Source organism: Gossypium hirsutum, chromosome A05 (genome assembly GCF_007990345.1).
Source record: "Gossypium hirsutum isolate 1008001.06 chromosome A05, Gossypium_hirsutum_v2.1, whole genome shotgun sequence".
Lineage (NCBI taxonomy): Eukaryota > Viridiplantae > Streptophyta > Magnoliopsida > Malvales > Malvaceae > Gossypium > Gossypium hirsutum.
Window position 1 is genome coordinate 42,584,059 of NC_053428.1, and position 23,370 is coordinate 42,607,428.

Here is a 23,370-nt window from a genome sequence, read left to right on the forward strand (position 1 = left end):
CAAGGGGTACACTCTCCCAAGTATACTTGTCGACAATGGATCAGCTTTGAATGTTTTACCGTTGTCTACTTTGAACAGATTACCCATTGATGATTCTCACATGAAAACATGCCAAAATGTGGTAAGAGCGTTTGACGGAATAGAAAGAAAGGTGATTGGAAGGATTGACATCCCCTTGGAAATCGTGCCGAACATATACGAAGTAGACTTCTTGGTGATGGATATCAAGCCTTCCTACAATTACTTACTAGGAAGGCCTTCGATACACTCAGCGGGAGCGGTGCCCTCGTCATTGCACCAGAAATTGAAATTAGTAAAAGATGGACGCTTAATAACCATCAATGCGGAGGAGAACATTATAGCCGTAGTCACTAGCAAGGCCCCTTATGTTAAGGCGGATGAAGAATCTATCGAGTGTTCCTTTCACTCTTTAGAGTTTGTAAATGCAACCTTCATTTCAGAAGGGAGGGAGTTACCGGTGCCGAAGATAGTAAGAGCTACGATGATGGCTCTGCAAATGATGGCAGGAAAAGGAGCTTCACCAAAAAAAGGGTTAGGAAGACATTTGCAATGAGGGACTCGAATCCTCGAATTGAAAGAGAAGAGAGATCGCTTTGGTTTAGGCTTCAGGCCGGACTATAAGCAAAGAAGGAAGGAAGTTGAGAAACGCTAAGAGGGAAGAAGGGCGCGCTTAAATAGAAGAAAAGTGGAGTAGGAGCCGATGACATTCCCTCCAATATCCAAAACCTTCATATCGAGAAGGTTACTCATAGAAGGAAGTCATCAGGTTAATGTTATACAAGATGAAGGAGCAAAGCAAGGAAACCTTAAGGGCATTCGTCCTTACGAATCGGGAAGCTCTTTGAACAATTTGACTGCAGAGGAACTTTCTGTAGTCTTTAGGAATTTTTCAGAGTAATTCTCGAAACATTCTTGTTATTCTAGAGCCTAGGAGTAATAGAATTACATTTTTGAAATAGGCTTATGATCATTTATCATTTTTAATAAAACATAACTTTTATTATTTCAAATGAGTATTGTTTCCCTTTTATCAACCAATATTCTGTTAAATTTTGGCAATTCTTATTCTTTCATTCATAGCACATAAATAATCATCTTTCAATTTATTCATTCTTTGTATATTCTTTATACCTCTCAGATCCCTAGATATCAATAACATGAGCACTAATATCACAGATCCTGATTTCTCTCGCGAGCAAGACATGTGTTTAGAAGAATCTCAGGATTTTGAAGATGTCCAAGATAATGATGTGTCTTTGGATATTTTGAGAATGGTAAAACAGGAAGAGAAACAAATCATGCCCCTTGAGAAAGAGGCAATAGAGAATGTAGCCCTAGAGGAGGGGAAAGAAGTGAGAATTGGCACGCATATTGTCGAAGATACAAGGCAAGGGCTGGTTGGATTACTACGCGAGTTCAAGGATATCTTCGCATAGTCCTATCAGGATATGCCAGGGTTAAATACCGATATTGTGGTGCATCATCTCCCAATAAGACAGGATTGTAAGCTAGTCCAACAGAAGTTGCAAAAAATGAGACCAGATATCGTATTAAAAATAAAGGATGAAGTCAAGAAGCAGTTCGATGCAGGGTTCTTACAAGAAGTAAAATACTCCGAGCGGCTATAGAGCGAGGAATAAGAACCTTGGAAGTATATGGAGACTCCGCGTTGGTTATTTACCAACTTAGAGATGAATGGGAAACAAGGGATCCTAAATTGATCAATTATTGAAAGATAGTTTTGGGATTACTTGGGGAGTTTGATGATATCACTTTCAATTATATCCCACGAGACAAAAACCAGATGGCAGATGCTCTGGCAACTTTGACTTAAATGATCAAAGTAAATAGAGAGGAGGAGATGAGACCTATTCAGATGAGTATCTTTGAAGCTCCAGCTCATTGTTGTAACATCGAGGAAGAAGAAAAGGATGATAACCCTTGGTATTTGGATATATTGCAATATGTGAGAGATCGTAAATACCCAAAATAGGCGACTGAAAATGACAAGCAAACTTTAAGGAGGTTAGTTTGCGATTATGTTTTGGATGGGGACATCTTGTACAAAAGAAGAAAGGACCACGTATTGTTAAGATGTGTTGACGCCGTGGAAGCTAAGTTAATCTTGGAAGAAGTTCATGAGGGTGTTTGTGGGACGCACGCTAATGGTTTCATGATGGCTAGACAAATCATGAGGTTTGGATATTATTGGTCTACTATGGAGGGGGATTGTATCAATTACACCAAGAAATGCCATAAATGTCAGATTTATGGCGACAAGATTCATGTGCCACCTTCACCTCTACATGTTATGACTTCTCCATGGCCCTTCTCCATGTGGGGTATGGATGTTATTGGACCGATATCACTGAAAGCTTCGAATGGACATCGATTTGTCTTCGTGGTAATTGACTACTTTACAAAATGGGTAGAGGCCGCCTCTTATGCGAATGTTACTAAGTCAGCTGTGAGTCGATTCTTGAAGAAGGATATCATTTATCGGTATGGAATGCCTGAAAAGATCATATCAGACAATGCATTGAACTTGAACAACAAAACGATAGTAGAGGTTCGTGGCCAGCTCAAGATCAAGCATCACAATTCATCTCTATATCGCCCAAAGATGAATGGAGCAGTGGAAGCTGCTAACAAAAACATCAAGAAAATAGTAGGGAAAATGACTAAGACTTATAGACATTGGCATGAGAAACTACCTTTTGCACTCCTCGCCTATCGAACATCTATCCGAACCTCTACTGGGACAACTCCTTTCTCGTTGGGTTATGGGATGGAAGCAGTGTTACCCATTAAAGTAGAGATACCGTCTCTCTGAATCCTGTCAGAAATAAAGTTGGGTGAGGCTAAATGGATACAATTACGATATGATCAGTTGAACTTGATTGAGGAAAAGAGGCTAAGGGCCATTCGTCATGGTCAGATGTATCAGAAGCGAATGATGCGAGCTTATGACAAGAAAGTACGACCAAGAGAATTCCATGAGGGGGATCTTGTGTTGAAAAAGATCCTTCCCATTCAAAAGGACTTTAGAGAAAAATGGATGTCGAATTGGGAGGGGCCGTATGTTGTAAAGAAGGTTTTCTCTGGGGGGCATTGATCCTAACAGAAATGGATGGGAAGAGTTTACCCAATCCGGTGAATTTAGACTCAGTCAAAAAGTACTTTGTTTAAAGGAGAGGAGAATCCAAGGTGAAAACCTGCAAAGGGCGCCTTGAGATTTCAAAAAAAAAAAGAAAAATGGAGAGGCCAAGGTGAAAACCCGCAAAGGGCGCCTTGTGACCAAAAGGGTTTTGAGTTGAAAACCCGAAAGGGCAGCTCAAATTTTGAGGAACACGCGGTAATCTTGCTATATCTGATTCAACGAAGAGTGAAGCATGTTGCATATTAGGGCATCGACAAAGTACTTTGGGTCTTTTAAACACATGTTGAACTCAAGAAAGTCTTCATGGAGTTGGCATATAAGTGCTTAAGCTGCGATATTTAGGGCATCTAGCTTTTGTCCTGTTTGCTATCTTTAGATTCTTTTTCTTCTCAAAGATAAGCTTTCAGATTAATTCCTTATGTATTTTTGACAAATTCATTCAAATCTGATTATTCCCAAGATTGAATTCATCTTCCATTATTCTTAAAGTGTGTTGCATTAAATAATGATAGATGAACTAAATGATTTTCACGAACGAAGTTTTGCTTATTACTCTGGAGATTTTTAGATACTATAAGAAACTAAAACAGAACAATTGTTCGAGGAATCCACGTGAGGTTCAAAAAAACTTGAGCGAATTCATTCTTTAAGTCCAAAATGATGATTGGACAAATCAAATGATTTGATCCTAAGAAAAGATCATCTTACAAACATTTTGATGGGTCACAGCATTTGAAGAATGGTACAAACCCACGGGCTAAGTAAGAATGATATTGCAAGAGAAAGACGAGCTTTGACGAAGGAATGAGTAGTGACATCTAGAATAGGGGTCATATTCATAAACATTTTGCATTACAACAAATTTAATTAGGAGCATGTGACTCATTTCATCCTAATCATTAGGCATAAACTCATACATATTATACAGGTTGTGTCCTTCAAGGGACAATGAAGATTGGTGCGCCTTAACCTCCTAAGCAGTAGGAGAGCAGATCGAAGATAGCAGTTTGGCGTCTCTATATTGGCAGAGAGCATATCGAGGATAGCAGATTTGGCATCTCTGTATTGGCAGAGAGCAGATCAAAGATAGCAGATTTGGCGTCTCTGTATTGGCAGAGAGCAGATCGAAGATAGCAGATTTGGCATCTCTGTATTGGCAGAGAGTAGATCGAGGATAGCAGATTTAGCGTCCCTGTATTGGCAGTGAGCAGATCGAGGATAGCAGATTTGGCGTCTCTGTATTGGCAAAGAGCAGATCGAAGCTAACAGATTTGGCGTCTCTGTATTGGCAAAGAGCAGATCGAGGATAGTAGATTTGGTGTCTCTGTATTGGCAGAGAGCAGATTTGGCATCTCTGTATTGGCAGAGAGCAGATCGAGGATAGCAGATTTGGCGTCTCTGTATTGGCAAAGAGCAGATCGAAGATAGCAGATTTGGCATCTCTGTATTGGCAGAGAGCAGATCGAGAACAATAGATTGGTGTTCCTGAGTTTTCAAGAAGCAAGTTGAAGATAGCCAATTTGACACTCTTGAAGACATCAGACTACCTTTGAGGAATATGAGGATCAAGATTTTGAGACTTAGCCAGACCGGGCAAATTTGGTCCTTTTATAGTCTTTGCTCGATTCCTATCATATAGAAATGAGCAAAGAGGGGCAGCTGTAGCAACCCAAATTTACCCGGGCCCATATATTAATAAATAAATGAACAAATAAATAAAAAATAAATAAATAAAAGTTTATTTATTTCAGTCCAGTTTACAAACCCAATACTATAGCCCACTAATCCATTAACCCGTAGCCCAGCTAAACTACCCAAAACCCAGTACCGGGCTACAACCCAATCTTTGGCCCCAAAATCTATTAACCCCTTAACCCAAGACATAAAAGGCCCAAATAGCCCAAGTTGCTAACAGAACACGGAAAGCCCTAGGGTTTCAGAAACCCTAGGCGCCGCAAATGGAAGGCTCCAGAAGCTAAACTCCGTAATCAATGCGTCGTTCCATCTACCCCCATCGACGTCGTGATTCCTGGCCTCAAATCTGGCCGTAGTTGAAGTTGAATAAACGCAGATCAGCGCCAACACCGTCGTCGTCAGGGCCTAATCATCCTGGTCCACTGATTTCCTTACTAGATACCTGCAAAAGGAAAGAAAGAAACAGCAGCAAACAAGAAAAACAGATATAGAAAGAAATAAAAAGATTTCTTCCTGAATATGAAACGGTGGCTATAAAAGCCTCCTTTGTAACCTGTAAAAGGGGATTTTTTTTTTGGACAGAGACAAAAGAGATATACGCATATATTTATAGAAATAAAAAATATAAGCAGTTTTCATACCAAAAAACAAAGGTAATTTATTTGCTCTATTCCTTTCTTTTTTTTTTGCATGTAAATAGTGTTAACAATAAGAAAGAAGCGATTACCTGCGTTTGGGCCGAGAGGAAGGAGGGCTTTTAGCCTTCTCTCCGCCGTACACGATGGCGCGTATAGCTTGTGGGCACTCGCAGTCCAATGGCCGGAAGCCTGAGGCCGGGACCGGAGAGCCCCCTTTTTCCTCCTCTTTCAGAGGATTCAAAAACTTTTTTTTAAGAGTGGTTGCTAAATGAATTTTAGGCCTAAGTTTTAGCTTATATAATCAAACAAAAACGACGTCGTTTTGCTTAAAATAATAAGCTTTAAAACGGCGTCATTCCAAGGAGGATCCGCGCGTTGATCCGATGAACGGGGAGGATCCGCGTGTTTTGATAAATGGGCAAATTGCCTAATCTCCCATTCTGTGTTTTCAAATTCTTTAAATTCATTTTAGTTTTTATTTTAATTTAGGCCTTATAGTTTATATTTATTTCAATTTAACCCCAGCGCCCTTTTAAATCAGTTCTGGGAAGCAGTGTCGTTTTATGGGATTAGGGCTAATTACCCAATGAGTCCCTCGGCTTTAGCTTGTGTTTTAATTAAGTCCAAATATTTGTGTTATTTTGCAATTAGCCCCAGATTTTTCAATTAGATTCAATTTTAATCGCTTTTTATATATTATTAATATCAAATAGTTTATAATTTTAAAATCTTGATTATCATACCTTTTTTATATTTTACTTTGTTATATTTGCATATATATTTTCATTGTATATATTATTTATTTTACTATGTTTTATCTATTATTATATTTTTTTAATTTTTAACATATATTTATTATATATTATTCATATTTATACTATATATATTTTTTAGTACATATTATTTTTTATATTATAAATTATATTATTATACATTTTATTTATAAATTTAGCATATACTATGTGTTTTCCTATATGTATTAATTATTTTACTATATTCTTATATGAAAATACTTATTAAATTATTATTTTATATATTTCCTCATATATTATATTATATATATTTTATTACATATATTTTTATTACTATACGATTTATATTATATTTTATTTGTAGATTATATTATGTTTCATCATATCTCCTTATTGCGTTGTTTTATCACAAAGTATACATTGTTACTTAGTAATTATATATATATATATATATATTTGTAACATTTAGTGCATTATTTTTCTTATATACTAAGTTATTTTGCTTTAAAATATAATCTATATATATGTATTCTTCATTTCAAAAAAAGGGTTCTCTTTTATCATTTTTTATATATTATTTAATATATTTCTAAATAGCTTATTTTTTATATTTTGTACACTAAATTTGTTTCTAGATTCTCTTTTATTTTGATATTGTCTAATAAGTTAAATTCCACATATCATCTTATTCTTGCTTTTTATATTCACATAAAATTAGTTAATTATGATAATTTAGATATGTTTGCATGAAATGTTGTTAGGTATGTGTTATACAATTTATACTATTGAATTCATTATAGTCCATGTTGTATTGTGTATGTAATAATATTATTTATGACCATGCATGAAATAATAGCATATTGGGTAATTGGGTAATTTAGATCCTTGCTCGTCAACTTTACTATATTTGCATGAAATGATAAAGCATATATATTGTAATTAGGTTTATTTAATTTCTTATAATATGTAAAACATATCATTATTTTTAAAACCAAAAGTCGTTAAAAAGGAACTTTAAAAAAAAAAAGAACAAGTCAATGTTTTGGATACTTTGAAATTCGAGAAATAGTGCCCTAACATGCTGGGTTGCAATTTCCTGTTGATCTAAATATTTAAAATATCCTTTTTAAGTGAGTTTTATAAATCATAAGATGATTTCAGATACGAAAGTTTAAAGATATTGTGTCCAATTATGCTGGATGTGATATTTATTACTCCTTCAAAGCGAATGAATCTCGATTCTCTTAATTTGAATTATTACGAAAATAAGGAAACCTCATTTTTTAAATATTCTCAAAATTTTGACATTGAGACAAAAATTATCCAATTTGGTACCAATTTTGGGCGTTATGAGGGTGCTAATCCTTCCTCGAACGTAACCGACTCCCAAACCTGTTTTCTCACAATTTTGTAGACCAAAGCGTTTTGTATAGTGATCCAATCACACTTTAAAAGATTGGTGGCGACTCCCATTTTCGTTTTTCAAAAGTCAATCCCCGTTTTTCAAAAATCCCTTTAAAAAATGGTTTCGACAATGGCAATGGAAAATCTGTGAGGGCTAAAGTTATGGATGAATGTGATTCTACTATGGGATGTGATTCGGACCATGATTATCAACCTCCTTACCCTAACAACATTGTTTTTTTTCTTTTTTCGCTTAATCAGAGTACAACAGCCATATAATTGTTGCAGAAACAAAACAGCAGGTACAAGAAGTTCCAACCAAACAAAACCCGAACACTGACAGTAAATAACAATCAATCTACCACAAACCCCCCTTAATCCCATCTGATAAACATACCTCTAAACAGAAAGTAACATGCACTATGCCCAGAAAACCTCAATATTTCCAACAAAAGACTCCTATGTAACGCCCCATACCCGAGACCATCACCAGAGTCGAAAACAAGGTGTTAACAGACTTAATTCATTACTTAAATAGCTCAAACAATTTATTTTTAAAATTTCCAGTCAAGCTAGCAATCTGCGTCACAGTCGCTTAAAAATTCATATCTCGAGTTCCGAAACTCGAAATCCAATTCTGTAAATTTTTCCTAAAACTAGTCTCATATATATATTTACTAATTTTTTCTAGAATTTTTGGTCGAGCCAATTAGTACAGTTTATTAGTTAACGTCTCCCCTATTTCAGGGTTTGACTGCTCTAAGCTCTGTGTATTACGAAACAAATATCTCCCTGTAAAGAGTTTCAATGACTATGCCGTTTCTTTCTAATAAAACTAGACTCAATAAGGAATCTGTAAATATAAAGCATAACTTCTAATTATTTGTGTACAATTTATGATGAATTTTTAAAGTCAGAATAGGGGATCCAAAAATTGATCTGGCCCTGTTTCACAAAAATTTAAACATCTCATAAAATATAGCTCATATACCTGTTTTGTTCCATCCATATGAAAATAGACTCATAATTGTTCAATTCTATGTTTTATTCATCATCTAATTATATCTCTACTATTTTTAAGATTTTTCAAACTCACATCACTGCTGGTGTCTGAATCTATTTATGGTAAATTTTACCTATTTCATGGTTTCCATTGATTAGCTAGCAATTTAGCATACATAACACCAAATATGATCATGATTAGCCATTCCAATCGCTAATCATTACCAAGCATTTCCATACCACTCAATAACCATATCATAAGACCATATACACAAAATGATTTAATGCTATACATGCCATGCTCAAAATATACAAGCCATTATGCCAAGATGATACACGGATAGTGTGAGCGAGCCTCCGACCGTTCCCAATTTCCGAGCTGGCTTGTCAAAACTACAAGGAATGAAAAGGAGGAAGTAAGTATAAATGCTTTGTAAGTTCACGTGCAAATAGCAAGTAACATAACCATATAAGCAAACATAAAACATCATTTGCATAATCATCACTAAGACATTCATATCATATTTTCATTTATCATCTTACCATATTGTTGTTATATCGAGTTTTCAACCCGAGGGTTAAGTACATACCTGTTCAAAGTATCCATTTCACAACACTTACCAATACGTCCCTTTCATCTCGAGTATTCCTCCATTTGAGAAGAATTTTACCCGTTGAACACATCGGACTATAATTCGGATACATGGAAAGTTTGCACATAAGTGCCACATATGTAGCCAAGCTACCATGTAACCCGCCCATAAGTGAACTCGAACTCAACTCAATGAGCTCGGGCGTTCGCATCCATAAGTGAACTCGGACTCAACTCAACGAGCTCGAAGGCCTAGTTACATCTCTCGAACTCGGACTCAACTCAACAAGTTCAGACATTCGCATCCATAAGTGAACTCGGACTCAACTCAACGAGTTCGGATGCCCAAATATCCTAGTGACATGTCACTTGTATCCTAATCCATTCCTAAGGTTCAACAGGACTTTTTTCCCAATCATGTGTCTCAACCATCTTCTATGGAATGTCGATACCGATACTCGATAGTATTTCAGATTTTCCAAGTATATCACATAATTTGACATATTATCAAACAATTATCACAAGTATAATATTTCATAATAAGTATCATATCATTTAAATAACATTAAAACATTTAAAATAATAACTATGTTACCAACATTTACATATGAACTTACCTCGTATGCGAAAATGGCTACTTTTACCATTTCGTCCACAACTTGGTATTTTTCCCATTTTAGCCCGAATTTCAAATTTCCTTGCTCTATCATTTAAAATATAGTGTAATTAGGACTCACATTATTCAAATTGACCCAAAATCATATTTTGGAACAATTACAGTTTTGCTCCTAAACTTTTGCATATTTACACTTTTGCCCCAAAGCTCGTAAATTAAACTTCAGCCTATTTTCTAATGTTTTATGACATGCTGATCATTTTTCCCTACTATGGCAACATCAAATTCTCACTCTAACATGTACTTATGACTATTAGGTATTTTTACCGATTAAGCACTTTTTCTCGTTTTCACTTAAAACCGAGTAGCACAAGTTGTCTAACATAATTTAAAACCTCATATTCTATCATAAAACACCAAAATACACAAATTTCACCTATGGGTATTTTTCCAAATATAAACCCTAAGTTAAATTATTGCTAGCATAAGCTAAATCAAGTTACCGGGACTCTAAAAACGTAAAAACATTAAAAATGAGGCTAGAACGGACTTACAATCGAGCTTGGAAGCTTGAAAAACCCTAGCCATGGTTTCTCCTTGCTATATTCGGCCATGGGGTTGAAGATGGACACATTTGGGTTTTAAAATATGTCTTTTAATTCATTTTACCCTTAAATGACCAAAATGCCCTTTTTACTATTGTTTAAATTTTTACCCTTCCAAGCCCATTTTTGTCCAAAATTTTTTTAGAAATTGGTAAAATTACTCTTTAAGAACCTCTAATTAATAATCTAATTCAATTTTATGCAAAACGCTTCTAGAACACAAGTTTTGCAATTTATTCAATTTAGTCCCTAATTTCAAATTAAGCACTTTATGCATAGAATTTCTTCACGAAATTTTCATACAATCATGAAATCATATCATAGACCTAAAAGTAATTATAAAATAATTATTTGTATCTCAAATTTGTGGTCTCGAAACCACCATTCCGACTAGGCCCAAAATTAGGATATTACAACTCTCCACCCCTTTAGTGATTTTCGTCCCCGAAAATCTTACCGGAAAAGTGGTCTTCACTTTTAATCTCATATTCGGTGCCGAAGAACTTTCACGTAGGCTATACCTCCAATACATCTCTTTAATTTCTCATATGATCTGAAAGCTTATAGTCTCAACTCTCAACTGTTCTTAAATTTTCAACCCTTCTCAGTTTCCCATGATATCATGACATAAAACCCGGATCTCAACTTGATTTAATGGAGACCGGAATTCCAAGAAATCAAACAATCAAAGAGACCTGAAATTCCATGAATCTGATGGGTAGGAATTCATTCAATACCAATATGATTTATAGATCTTGCCAAACATTTAACAATAGGATACATCACATTTTCCTCTTTCTGCCATGGAAATAATTCTGATATGGCCTCAAGAATAATCCTTCTCATTTTCATCCTAATATCAACACTGGCAATGATAATTTTGATAGATCCCAATGCTCGGCTTTAACCTCTTTAACAACTCAGATTTTATGTAACATCGAATGCTCTAAACTATCACATTACCTCACTGTCTTGAAACACAACACAATTCATACAACAGTACATTACTGAAAGTCAGGAAGTCTTTGCTCAATGTAGACTAGTCTAGTTCAGACGCTTCGGTTACCAATATTCTCATATATCCGAACTCTGTCAACATGTAATAAACTTTTCATCTTTCACAAGATGAAAACCTTATCATTCGTAGTGACTTTAACTAATATCCAACTCTTTCTAATAAATATACACTTCTCGTTCAGACTATTTACTCTTTTATCAGTACAAAAATGAAATTCTATTATCAGACTTGAGAAAAATAATCCTGACATAATTGTCACATGAAATCTTTTAAATAAATAATTTACCATACCGACTGAAACTCGCGCTTTTATCACTTATGCCTTTACTGATGTCAAATCCTTACACAGAAATTAGAAAAAATCCCAATACTAAAATCACCACATTACCAAGATCAAATTAGATTTATAGTCATATTTGACATGATTATCATGAGTTGAAGAACGTACTTCGAACATGAGTCTTAATTGACAAATTATGGAACAAAGATAACAAGAAAACCGAATAAAAAAATCCAAGATAGAGAAACCCAGAATAAAGAAATCCAGAATAAAGAGATCCAGGATAAAGAAACCCAAGATACGATACTATGCCGGAGAATCGAAAACCAAACTCATAGAAAAAATACAGAATACCCCGATAATTCTTCAAAGAAAGAAAGTCCAAAAGAAAACATCATTTAATCCCACTGGAATCAAATATAACAAGAACAATATATCTTTACATACATATATATCAGATGAAGCATCAAGTAGAAGAAACAGAATCATAATATCATATGTATTTTCTCATCAATTCTTATCAGACGAAATGAAATAGAATACTCGATGAAATAGAACAATATAAATTATAAACCAGTCAGACTACCAATTCTTTCATCCAACACCAGAATTAGAAGACATTCCCATATAACAAGAATTCCTTCAGAAGATCAATAGCCATAGAAATATTTCTGAGAACGGGTAAACACATAGAACATCTCAAAAGAGACTACTAAATCTGTCCAGTCATAACTGTCACACTCAGATAGTTCACATTTCAAATATCATTTCCCCAACTAGTTCTGCCGTCACAAATTTCATATTAAACCATTCACTAAAGAAGGCCAGTTCTGAATAAATTTCGATTTACACTTTTCTCGACCTTGCACCTGAGTAATTCGATTTACCAAAGAGAATTCCTTCTCTAACTGGGACAGTGCATAATTCCAATAATCTTTATATCAATCCGATACTTTACTAGCTCTGACTTTACTTATCAGCTCATTTTCAATCCCTGATCATACTTATAATTATTCTATCACTGAACTCTTTGAGTTCTCAACCGGAAACTTATTCAATACAAATCTCATGAAATTCCATTATGAGTACCACTTCGGTAAGGGGGAGGGGTTGTAGGACCTCTGACTCGACTTTCTTATACATACACATATGAAACAACTTCTATCATTATAGCAACATCATCAAAATCATGTTATTCATTCAGGCAATGCAACATTCATGTTGGCTTACACCAATTTTCCTATTGTCCCATTTAGACAATATACTTATGCATACATTCTATGTTTTCTAGATAGCTTTACTTATCCATTCATTTAATTAAATTAATTCACGCTCATGACATCATATAAGGCTAAACAAACATAGATATTTGCATCAAAATCACAACTTTCATTTCGTGCATCATCATATACATATCATTACAATCATATAATTCAGTCCAACAATTTAACATAGAAAGTTCATTTCATTATATCCTTTATCTCATAAAAATTGTATATCATTAACATTCATCAACATTCAACGTCCAATCAAGACAAGAACATTTTCATTCGTATCATGATATTATGACCTTTATTCATACCTCTATTGCTTTCTATTTATTCCGTTCATCTTATCAAGTAAGCCACATACACTACATCATATGAGCATTAAGCAAATATGGATATTTATCACAACATGAACTTTCATCTCACATATTATCACATATGTATCATAAACTTTTATTCATACTTTTCTGAACCGAGACTTATCATAATCATAACTTTACTCAAATACCTTCACATAACATTGAACATGGTCAGCGTAGCTCGGTTGGAGAGTACCCTGTCTAAATAAGACGGTACTTATATGCGTCGGAAGACATCACACTATCACAGATCAGTGGCATGTATAGCTTAATTTTTACACATGCTAAGTTAGTCCGAGAACAGACTAAACCTGCTCTGATACCACCAAATGTAATGCCCCGTACCATTGACCATCGCCAGAGTCAAAAACGAGGTGTTAACAGACTTAATTCATTACTTAAACAGCTCAAATAATTTATTTTTAAAATTTCCAGTCAAGCTAACAATCTGCATCACAGTTGCTTAAAAATTCATATCTCGAGTTCCGAAACTCGAAATCCAATTCTGTAAATTTTTCCTAAAACTAGACTCATATATATATTTACTAATTTTTTTCTAGAATTTTTGGTTGAGCCAATTAGTACAGTTTCTTAGTTAAAGTCTACCCTGTTTTAGGGTTTGACTGCTCTGACCTCTATGTATTACGAATTAGATATCTCCCTGTAAAGAGTTTCAATGACTATGCCGTTTCTTTCTAATAAAACTAGACTCAATAAGGAATTTGTAAATATAAAGCATAACTTCTAATTATTTGTGTACAATTTATGATGAATTTTTAAAGTCAGAATAGGGGATCCAAAAATTGATCTGGCCCTGTTTCACAAAAATTTAAACATCTCATAAAATATAGCTCATATACCTGTTTTGTTCCATCCATATGAAAATAGACTCATAATTGTTCAATTCTATGTTTTATTCATCATCTAATTATATCTCTACTATTTTTAAGATTTTTCAAACTCACATCACTGCTGGTGTCTGAATCTATTTATGGTAAATTTTACCTATTTCATGGTTTCCATTGATTAGCTAGCAATTTAGCATACATAACACCAAATATGATCATGATTAGCCATTCCAATCGCTAATCATTACCAAGCATTTCCATACCACTCAATAACCATATCATAAGACCATATACACAAAATGGTTTAATGCTATACATGCCATGCTCAAAATATACAAGCCATTATGCCAAGATGATACACGGATAGTGTGAGCGAGCCTCCGACCGTTCCCGATTTCTGAGCTGGCTTGTCAAAACTACAAGGAATGAAAAGGAGGAAGTAAGCATAAATGCTTAGTAAGTTCACATGCAAATAGCAAGTAACATAACCATATAAGCAAACATAAAACATCATTTGCATAATCATCACCAAGACATTCATATCATATTTTCATTTATCATCTTACCATATTGTTGTTATATCGAGTTTTCAACCCCAGGGTTAAGTACATATCTGTTCAAAGTATCCATTTCACAACACTTACCAATACGTCCCTTTCATCTCGAGTATTCCTCCATTTGAGTAGAATTTTTCTCGTTGAACACATCGGAATATAATTCGGATACATGGAAAGTTTGCGCATAAGTGCCACATATGTAGCCAAGCTACCATGTAACCCGTCCATAAGTGAACTCGGACTCAACTCAAAGAGCTCGGGCGTTCGCATCCATAAGTGAACTCGAACTCAACTCAACGAGCTCGGATGCCTAGTTACATCTCTCGAACTCGGACACAACTCAACGAGTTCAGACATTCGCATCCATAAGTGAACTCGGACTCAACTCAACGAGTTCGGATGCCCAAATATCCTAGTGACATGTCACTTGTATCCTAATCCATTCCTAAGGTTCAACGGGACCTTTTTCCCAATCATGTGTCTCAACCATCTTCTACGGAATGCCGATACCGATACTCGGTAGTATTTCACATTTTCCAAGTATATCACATAATTTGACATATTATCCAACAATTATCATAAGTATAATATTTCATAATAATTATCATATCATTTAAATAACATTAAAACATTAAAAATAATAACTATGTTACCAACATTTACATATGAACTTACCTCGTATGCGAAAATGGCTACTTTTACCATTTCGTCCACAACTTGGTATTTTTCCCATTTTAGCCCGAATTTTAGTTTTCCTTACTCTATCATATAAAATATATCTAATTAGGAGTCACATTATTCAAATTGACCCAAAATCATATTTTGGAAAAATTATAGTTTTGCCCCTAAACTTTTGCATATTTACACTTTTGCCCCAAAGCTCGTAAATTAAACTTCAACCTATTTTCTAATGTTTTATGACATGTTGATAATTTTTCCCTTCTATGGTAACATCAAATTCTCACTCTAACATGTACTTATGACTATTAGGTATTTTTACCGATTAAGCACTTTTTCTCGTTTTCACTTAAAACCGAGTAGCGCAAGTTGTCTAACATAATTTAAAACCTCATATTCTATCATAAAACACCAAAATACACAAATTTCACCTACGAGTATTTTTCCAAATATAAACCCTAGGTTAAATTATTGCTAGCATAAGCTAAATCAAGTTACCAGGACTCCAAAAACGTAAAAAAAAACATTAAAAACGAGGCTACAACAGACTTACAATCGAGCTTGGAAGCTTGAAAAACCCTAGCCATGGTTTATCCTTGCTATATTCGGCCATGGGGTTGAAGATGGACACATTTGGGTTTTAAAATTTGTCTTTTAATTCATTTTACCCTTAAATGACCAAATTGCCCTTTTTACTATTCTTTAAAATTTTACCCTTCCAAGCCCATTTTTGTCCAAAATTTTTTTAGAAATTGGTAAAATTACTCTTTAAGGACTTATAATTAATAATCTAATTCAATTTTATACAAAATGCTTCTAGAACACAAGTTTTGCAATTTATTCAATTTAGTCCCTTTTCAAATTAAGCACTTTATGCATAAAATTTCTTCACGAAATTTTCACACAATCATGCAATCATATCATAGACCTCAAAATAATTATAAAATAATTATTTCTATCTCATATTTGTGGTCTCGAAACCACCATTCCGACTAGGCCCAAAATCAGGATATTACATTCTAACACCACACAATAAATGCACCTTAGATCACGACCATGACTTGAACATACCTTGCCTTTTCAGACCCGCACCCGCCAACGCCTTTGCCATCTTATTCCCATTCTTGTCAGCTTTCAAAAAGGATATAAAACCAATTAAAGACAACCTAGAATCAACTTCCTTAAAAAGAGAAGACAGCAACCACGGTCTCAAACTTTTATTCACCATGTCGAAACCATTTTTTAAGGGGGGTATTTCTAAAATGGGAGTCGCCACCAACCTTTTTAGGTGTGAGTGGATCACCTTATAAAACATTTTGGTCTACGAAATTATGAGAAAATAGGCTCGGGAGTCGGTTATGTACGAGGAAGGATTAGCACCCTCGCAGCGCCCAAAATTGGTACCAAATTGAATAGTTTTCTATCTTAATGTCAAAAGTTTGAAGGAATTTAGAAATAAGATCGTTTTTAAAACCGTAATAATTTGAGTTGAAAATCAAGATTCCTTTGCTCCAAAAGAGTACAAACATCACATCCAGCATGATTGGACACGATATTCCTAAACTTTTGTAACCGAAATCATATCGTGATTTACAAAATCTATTTAGAAGGATATTTTTTAGACATGTAGACAAACGAGAAATTGTAACCCAGCATGTTAGGGCACTACTTCCCGAATTCCTAAATACCAAAAACATTGCCTCATTTTTAAAATTCTTTTAGATTAAAATATAAATTTTTTATAATAATGATGCATTTAACATATTACAAGATATCAATACTAAACAATATAAACTATATGATACATACTTTAACATTTCGTGCAAATATAATATAGAAAATGATAAATAACGACATAAATTATATAACATACATTAACATTTCGTGCAGATGTAATCATAAATAACATAAACATACATGCATTAACATTTTATGCAAAATACAACATAAAAAACAATGGATATAACAATATAAATTATATAATATATATAATAATAATATTTCATTCAAATATAACAACATAAATTTCCACGCAAATATATAAAACAATAAATAACATAAAAATAACAAGTAATTCATAAGATAAAATTAACATATTAAAACAATACTAAATAAATGCAAAATGATACAAAAATAAATAAACAAATTATGAATATATAACAAAAGTCAAAAGAAAAGAAAAAGATAAGACTAAATACAAATTTTAAAACAATATATAAATAATAAAGGAGAACTTTTTTTTAAAAAAAATATACTATATGATGTAGTAATTTAATATACATTTATAAAAATAATAATATGTTAAATATGATCAAAATTTTATAATAAATTTTAGAATATAACATATGAAATACTAAATATTTAATAATGATATATGTATTATTTAAAAAAAATTAAAAATTGTACATAATAATAAATAATAAAATAATAAAATAATAAAATAATAAAATATATAATAAAAAATAAAAAAAATATAATGAATCATATATATAATAAAATGATATAATATATTATAAAGAATATAAATAAAATGTATAATAAAATATGAAAAATAATATATATAATAATTTTTTATATGTAAACAATGTTTATAGTAAAAATAAATAATATATAAAATATTCAAAATAAATAAATTCTATAAAAAAATTAAAATGGACTAAAATGGAATAAAAATCAAACTCTAGGGTTAATTTTAAAATAAAAAAAATGAATTTTAGACCCAATTGAAACACGCACTAAAAGCCGAGGGACTCACTGGGCAATTTGACCCTAATCCCAAAACGACGTCGTTCCCAAAATAGGCCTTATTATAGCAGCTAGGATTAAATTAAAACAAGAATAAAAGGTCAGGGCCAAATTATAATAAAAATAAAATAAAATTATAAATATTAAAAATGGGAAGGACCAATTGGGCTATTCGCCCATTCACCAAAAACGCGCAGATCCTCCCCAGGTCACGGGTTAACGCGCGGATTCTCAGCCTTGAAACAACACTATTTTGAAGCTTATTATTTTAAGCCAAAACGACGCCGTTCCTATGAGGCTATATAAGCCAAATTTTGGCCCTCAAAATAATTATTTCTATCTCGGATTTGTGGTCCCAAAACCACTATTCTGATTAGGCCCTAATTCGAGATGTCACAACTCTCCCCCCATTAGGGATTTTTGTCCCTGAAAATCTTACCGGAAAAGTGGTCTTCATTTAGATTCCTCAATTTCATATTCGGTGCCAAAGAACTTTCACTCAGGCGGTGCCTCCAATATATCTCTTTAATTTCTCATATATTCTGAAAGCCTACGGACTCATCTCTAAATTGTTCTTAAATTTTCAACCCTTCTCAGCTTCCCTTGTCATCTTGACATAAAACCCAGATCTCAATTTGGTTAATGGAGACTAGAATTCCAAGAAATCCAACAATCAAAGGGACATGCACTCTTCCAAAATAATCATACAAATTTTCATCATCGATAAATCACAATCCAATAACATCTGAATCAAATTACAGTACATGTCATTACTCTCTGAATGAATAGGCAAATTTTCACTGTAAGCTTCATACAATTCTTTCTGTATAAGCCTCGGAATAATAATACCATGAATCAGATCGAATCTGAAATTCAACATCAGAAGTTGATCCTCACTGTACTCTTTTAGTTTACTACTCACTATCACATTTTCCTCTTTCCGCTACGGAAATATAATTCTGATATAGCCTCGAAAATAATCCTTCTCATTCTCATCCTAATATCAATACTAGCAAAGATAAATTCTGGTAGATCCTGATACTCGACTTTAACCCCATCAACAATTCAAATTTTCTGTGACATCCAATTCTCCAAACTATCATATTACATTATTTTCAAGAAACACATCACCATTCATACAACAGTGCATTACTGAAAATTAGGAAATCTTTACTCAATGTAAACTAGTCCAGTTCAGATGTTTTGGTTAGCAATATTCTCATCTGTCCAAACTTTGCTAACATGTAATAAACTTTCCAGCTTTCGTAAGATGAAAACTTTATCATTCTTAATAGCTTCAATTCATATCAAAATTTTCTAAGAGATATACACTTCTCGTTCAGACTATTTGCCTTTTACTCGTAAAGAAATGAAATTCTATTATCAGACTTAAAAAAATGATCCTGGCATAATTGTCATATGAAATCTTTCAAATAAATAATTCACACAGATTAAACACCCGAGTCGATCTAAACATCATTGAATGACATTTCAAGTAATCCTTTCTTCTAGTTACTAAACAATTTATCATGCAGCCCTTTACTATTCATTTCTTACGCTAATCAAAACCATCTCAATTGCATTAGCTTAAGTAACCAAAATATCACAATTGAAGTCATTAATTATAATTGACTTACTTGAGAGAAGTAATCCACCATACCGATTTAAACTTTCACTTTTATCACTTATGCCTTTACTGTTGTCAAATCCTTACACGAAAATTTGAGAAATTCCAATATTAAAATCACCACATTACCAAGATCAAATCAAAAGTATAGTCATGCTTGTCATGATTATCACGAGCTGAAGAGTGCACTTTGAACATAAGTCGTAATTGGCAAATTATGGAATAAAGATAACAAGAAAACAGAATAAAGAAATCCAAGATTGAGAAACCCAGAATAAAGAAATCCAAGATACCATACTATGCTAGAAAATCAAAAACCTAACTTATAGGAAAATATAGAAGATCTCGAAAATTCCTCAGAGAAAAGAAGTGCAGAAGAAAACATCATTTAATCCCATTGAAATCAAATATAACACGAACAATGTATCTTCCCATACATATATATCAAATGGAGCATTAAGTAGAAGAAACAGTATCATAATATCATACATATCCTCTCATCAATTCTTATCAGACAAAATGTAATAAAATGCCCGAGGAAATACAGTAATACAAATTATAAACCAGTCGGACTACCAATGCATCCATCTAACACCAGGATTAGAAAACATTCCCATATAACAAGAATTTCTTCAAAAGATCAACAACCATAGAAATTTTTTTCTGAGAACGGATAAATACATAGAACATCTCAGAAGAAACTGTTAAATCTGTCCAGCCGTAACTGTCACACTCAGATATTACACATTTCAAATATCATTTCCCACAACTAGTTCTGCCATCACAAATTTCACGTTAGACCTTTCACTAAAGAAGACCAGATATTACACATTTCATGTTGGGACGGCAAGAGTTGGTGTTGGTTTTAAACTCTGGTAATGGAAGGATCCCACATCGGGAAGTTAACATAAGAGTAGATGAAGAGCTAGCTTTAAATAGAGCAAACCATGAGGAGAGTAGGCATACCCTTCTTGGCTAATCCCTTTCGTTTTGTGACGTGCTCGTTTGGGTTGGGCGCCAGTTAAGAGTGTTTGGAGCGCGGATTAACTGCAGTCTCCTAACAGGTGTGTATTTCTCATTACTCTAGCAGTAGGACGGCTATTTCGGGCCGCAATCAGCTGAAATGGGCCATGTGGTCCCAATGGGTCCATAGGCCCAAGTGGATAAGTTGTGGAATTACTAAAATACCCCTGTAGGGTAGGACTACCGATTTACCCCTGGAGGGTAAAATGACTATTTTGCCCCTCGTGCGTAAATGACTAACTTCTGTGATGATTGGGTAGTTGACGTGGATTTATGTTAGTTATCGTTAATTCGTAAGTCTAATGTGTTAGTGATCGATTGTAGGATTATCACGTGAGAGATATCGTCATCAATCGTCATCAACTAGGTGTGTAAACGACACCCTCCCTTAGACTGAATCGGTAAAAGTCGAAATATCGAAATGTTGGTATTTTGTGAACTCGCGAGCTGCGAGCGCTCGTAAGACAGTTGTTAATGAATATGGTGCATTTGGATGATTAGAGTGCAGAGTGTGCATTTTCATGCACAACGGTATTTTTGGGCTTAATAGGTCGAAAACAGGCCAATGGGCCAACGGGCCCACTTTGGTAAAAAGACGAGGTAAGTACTTTTGATTACTTGGTAAACATTAGAATGAGCATGAAACCTTAGCAATAGGTAATAATTACTGAAATACCCTTATGCATGCAAAATTATGATTTTACCCCTAGGGTTATTTTTTTCTAAAAAGCATGATGTTTTGTTTCTGTATACGTATGCCATAACATATTATTTCTATTGCATGGGACATGGGTCTATATTGATGGAGGAAGCGTTCTGGCAGCCTCACTACAATCTGGTGGCTTCGCCACATATATCTGTTCTGGTGACTTCGTCACAATATTTGGCAGCCTCGCTGCAATCTGGTGGCTTTGCCACATATATATATATCTATTCTGGTGGCCTAGCCACAATATCTATATCTGGTGACTTCATCACAATATCTGGCAGCCTCGCTACAATTTCTGTGGTGTGTAGCAGTTGGGTGGGTCGAGTAGTCTCCCCACATGGTTTAAGGCTGGTACGGGGGTGTTATGGATGGCTCTGGGTTGGGATTTCTACATTCATGATATATTTGTTCTGTATCTTCTATGGGCCTATAGGTTTCATTCTGATTTCTATACTGGGCCAAGGCCCAGATAAGTCTGACTTTGAGGTTTGATCCGTTTTGGGCTATGGTTGGGTTATGTTACACACTGAGTTTACCGAACTCACCCTTTATTTTCATCTCTGCAGAAAATCCCCAACCATAGTGGGCTTGGAGCTGTGAGGGATTCGGAGTGGCCACATCATCTACAAAGTTAGTTTTTCTAAGTTAGTTTATTTTTATTATTTTTATATTCTGATTTAATTTTGGGTTTTAAGTTGTAATAAGGCCACTATTTAAATTTATTTTTCCGCTATGGCTTTATTTTCTAATTATATTTATACTATGACGAAACTACTAGTGTTAGGCTACGCGGGTTTTCAAAATTAATGAATGTTTTCAAGACTCAACAAGCACAACAAATGGATAGCCTAAAGATTGATAAACCGGCTTTTCATTCAACCGCTGTTTTTACAAAGACCACCCCAATCACTTAAACCAGCGAATGCATACTAAGTTGTAAGTCCATGTGACACGTTAGATCTGGCCATAACGTCTGGGCTGGGTTTGGGGTGTTACATTTAGTGGTATTAGGCCAAGTTGCAACAACTCGACTGTGGAATGGGTTTAAAAATGGGAGTTTGTAAAGAAACACTGAATAAAGGTTTTCGAAAATCATTTTTTTTGGAACTTGATTATAAATTACTTTCGAGAATGTTTCCAATATTTTCTCTTTACAAATAGATGATTTTAAAGATTAAAATCGGTTTTCTAAAATTAGGTTTTTTAGAAGGTGGCACACCGAATCTCTGGCCCAAGTCTGTAAGTTTTCTGAGCTTTTCTGATTGTTTTTAAAATATCTGTTATATGCTTGTACAAAACCTTATCATGGTACTTTAGTTAGGGTAACACTGGAACTATAGAAACTCTGATAAGTAGACTGAGACTGTAGCTAGGCTACCGCAAAAGGAAACAAACTCAAATTCTGACTTACTGTTATTCATAAGACATCTGTAATAAACACTGAAATATTAAACTGATTCATAAAATTCTTAATCAGATAATACGAAATGAGTACACGAGCAGCTCGTGGAAGAGGCCGTGGACGTGGCCGAGGTAATGCTCAGGCTGAATCTTCATCTTCAGGACATGTGCTGGCAGCAGATGCACCGGTACCACCGGTAACGGAGGTAGAGTCTCATGATCGAGGTGCCGAGGATGATGCTCTATCCCAGGCAATGCTCCGAATTTTGGAAAGGGTTGCTGGGGCAAGTACGGGAAACAAAATTCGGGGGTCTATTTCTGAGCGGCTCTGGGCCAATGGAGTAGAGATATTTAGGGGCGTGTCTGGTGTAG

At 34.2% G+C, this 23,370-nt stretch overlaps 1 pseudogene; it reads left to right on the plus strand.

Moving 5' to 3' along the window:
- LOC107961050 (uncharacterized) overlaps positions 1-23,370 on the plus strand; it is a 90,193-nt pseudogene that overhangs the window by 34,948 nt on the left and 31,875 nt on the right.